The sequence below is a fragment of the Camarhynchus parvulus genome, chromosome 18 (genome assembly GCF_901933205.1).
Source record: "Camarhynchus parvulus chromosome 18, STF_HiC, whole genome shotgun sequence".
NCBI classification, from domain to species: domain Eukaryota; kingdom Metazoa; phylum Chordata; class Aves; order Passeriformes; family Thraupidae; genus Camarhynchus; species Camarhynchus parvulus.
The window spans coordinates 6,013,844-6,017,371 of NC_044588.1; the positions used below are offsets into that span (position 1 = coordinate 6,013,844).

Here is a 3,528-nt window from a genome sequence, read left to right on the forward strand (position 1 = left end):
CCTCATCGCCTACCCGGCGTAGAGGGCAAGATGGAGCCTCCCCAGCGCACCCGCGGGGCGCAGCGGCCCGCGGAGCCTGGAGCAGAAGCTGCCGCTCTCCTGACCACGCCGCAGCCGCTGTCCCGCCGATACCTGCACAAACGGATGGCTTCGTGTCGGTAAGACTCTGTCGTCAGCTCAGTGCGGGATCGAGATGCTGCGGTGTGGACGCTGCGGCGGCTGGTGCCGGGCTGCGCACGGCCGATACTCCGCGCTCTCCTCACTATCTCCCTCTAGCTCCCACTCCTATTTAAGCAGTCGCCACCTCCAGCGGCCACGCCACATGGGCTGACAGTTTACGCCTCGCCGCAGTCCAATGAGAGCCGGGGCAGGGCCGCCCCGGTCAGACCCGGGGTGATGCCAACCCCTGCCCGCCAGAGCCGCTCCACGGGAGGAGGGGGCCCTGGCCAGGCCGGGGCGGACACAGGCGGGCCCGCTTGCCCGCGGGCACCGGGCCAAGCTCTCGCGCCCCGCCTCGCCCCGTACTGGAGGCCGTAGAAGACTAGGCGCTGCGGGCGTGCCTGGCTTTGGCCTGGCCTGGCCGGGGACGGAGCAGCGCCGACCCCCCGTGGGCGCGGACCTTGTCGTGTCCCTCTCCCACCTCCCCGCGGGTAGGTACACTGTGGGGCGTACGACCGCGCCGTGCCGGCACCGTGGCTCGGCGACTGAGGCGAAGGCGCGGCGGGCGCCAGTCCAAGCGCGGTGGGATCGCGCAGCGCCCGCGCGCACTCGCGGCGCACAAAGGGAAAGGACGCGGGGCAGGACGCGCAATCCCGGGACGGCACCCAATGCGGAGGCGGGGGCACGTGGGCGGGGGCGCGGCCCTGCCAATCGCGGGCCCGCGCGGTGTTGCTAAGCGATAAGGCGATGTGGTGACGGCTGAGGGGTGGCTCGGGCCGCCGGCAGAGCGAGCAGCGCCCGTCGCTCTCCGGCGGCGGCGGTCGTTCACCCCGGCGGAGCGCGGTCCCGGGGTTACCACAGGGCAGCAGGCACGCCGGCCAGGGATGCGCTGCCCCGTGCCCAGGCCCGTCGCGCCGCCCTGACTGGCGGCAGCAGAGCGAGTCCGGAGGCGAGGGGCGGGCGCCAGAGGTTCCCTCCCTGCCGTGCCCCTGCTACGCCCCCCTTCCCACCGGAACGGGGCGGGTCGCTCTGCGTGTGGGCACCTCTCGTCCACTTTCCTTTAACTTGCGCTCCTTCGGTTAAACACGAACAGTAACGAGTCTCAATTTTCTTCTGTATTGCCTACGACTGCCTCTCCGAAACAAAAAAGCCTTTCGGTCTGCAAATGTGGGCTTGAACACGGGGATACAGGAAAGTCTCCCCGCCTTGTCTCTCCCTCATGGCTTTGAACAGGCCCCGCTCCCGGGTTGCGCTTGCCCTGCCGCTTCGCAATACAGCTCCATTTAGACCTTCTCGGGCAGACTTTTTGCCTTTATCTATATATTCCTCAACATAACAGGTTTTTAACCCTTTGATAGGGACAGCAATAAATAATGTCCTCTTTTACCTTTTCAGTACTCTGTGATCTGCTTGAATTGTCTTCTTTGTAGGCATTCCTTTCTTTGTACAATTCAAAGTGTCCACAGTAGTACCTTGCTGCCACTCTTCTAATTTGCTTCTTAGAAACCAGTGCCCAGTTTGTTAAATATTTTGGTCATAAGAGAAATAGATGAGAATTTTCCTGCTGTATTTAGTACACCCTTAGCACAACTGCCTCAAACAGTATGTCCATATTATCTATTATTATGCATATTTTGTTAATTTTCATACTTACATGCTATGTTCTCAGATGTACTCTGTTCAATAACTCAACTACTTTTTTTTTCTACCACAAGTAAAATAAAATGAAACAGCCCAGCTATCATCTTTCCTTACCTACAGTTTACTTAAGGAAACCTGTTTCTCTGGGAAACTGAATAAATTAAAGCTGCGTTACTGGCAAGAGATTTGCATGAACAGGCATGCCAGTTGACATGGGAGGGGGAGTAAGTGGGACACTACACCAAACAACCACAAATAAAAACCAAAAAACCCCCCAAAAACCCAAACCAGAACAAAAAACCCCAAACCAACCCCCCCCCAAATCCAACAGAAAACCCTCAAACAAGCAAGCAAGCAAGCAAACAAACAAACAAACAAAGCCACAGAAACCTGCATACAAACCTACACAATGGCATTTCTGAAGTCTGCAGCCCATCAGCTTACACCCATGGCGTAAGGAATAAAGTGAAATGTTTTCCAGGTTCAGATGTAGTATTACAAATATCATGGAACAAACTGCTCTTTTATGCTGCTTTTAACATATGCACAGAATCTCATACCACTGAACTATTGTGCATCTCTGTAGGTCAATATTAAACATGTAAATAACAAAAACATTTTCAGGATGATCTACAGGTATTATAAAATCTGGAATTTACACATTGAGTTCTAGAAATAACCAGTGAGTGCTTTTACTGGTGTGATCTGGGCCAAAATTCCTGTAGTTGTTAGAAACCACTATGCTTTGTGCTACAGAAAGACCTCATTCAGGGCCTGGTTCAAGGGAGTGCATCATGTTGTCCTGGCTTATGAACAATGTTGAATCAAATGATAGGATCTTCAAGTAATGAAAATGTTTAGAAAGAAGCTCACAAGGTCTCTCAGGCCTTATATTAGCAACATCTCACGAAATTTCTTGCAGATTTCTAGCATCTGATTATAATATCACTGCACCTTTGCACTAAAGCAAAATATTTTCAGCAGGTAGTTCAAAATAATTATTCAAATTCTCAAATGCTCTTCAGCATATTATCAGGTGCTGAAGAGAACACCTCTTTGCAAAGTGTATCAGGCAAGCATTTCTATAAAAAAACACTCCACAAAAAAAAAAAAGACACTCATGCATAAGTAGCTCTTTTCCTTCGTTTATCCTTTTTAGATTTTATATATTTAGCAGCAACTGATAAGTATTATTCACTTCAGTGATCCCACTTGCAGAATCACAGAATCTCTTAGATTGGAAGGTACCTCTTGACATCATTTAGGCCAAACCCTCAACTCAAGGGTCAGCTGGAACAGTCTGGCCAGGCCCATGTCCAGTTGAGTTTTGAGTATCTCCATAGACAGAGACTCCATATCTCATCCAGGCAATCTGTTCCAGTCCTTGACCATCCCCACAATTAAAAGTTTTTTATTGAATTTTTCATGTGCATTTCCTTTACTTATAGGAAAGTTCATCTCTGTAATGTCCCAGGACAGCTCAGCATTACTGGAAATGCTACAAAAATAGACTGATTACTTGTATTAGTGTCCTGGCATGATCATTACTACATAGCTATCCTTTCTTACATCACAACTCATTCAAGTTTTCTTCTAGTTTCATCTATTTTAAGACTTACTTCTTACAACATGTCTGTATTATTATGAATATATGATTCTAACATTGTAGCAGTGTTTCTCACTGCTTTGAAGTCCATACAATCTCTTGTCAAGGGAAAATACAATCAG

General features: G+C 50.5%; 1 protein-coding gene across 1 annotated transcript in view; it reads right to left on the bottom strand.

Moving 5' to 3' along the window:
* Window positions 1-286, bottom strand: part of FASN (fatty acid synthase) — a 41,006-nt gene extending 40,720 nt beyond the window's left edge. Inside the window, exon 1 of the mRNA XM_030961851.1 lies at window positions 133-286. The gene's annotated coding sequence lies outside the window, so the exon portion shown is untranslated. The remainder of the gene's footprint in view (window positions 1-132) is intronic.
* Between the last annotated feature and the right edge of the window lie 3,242 nt (window positions 287-3,528).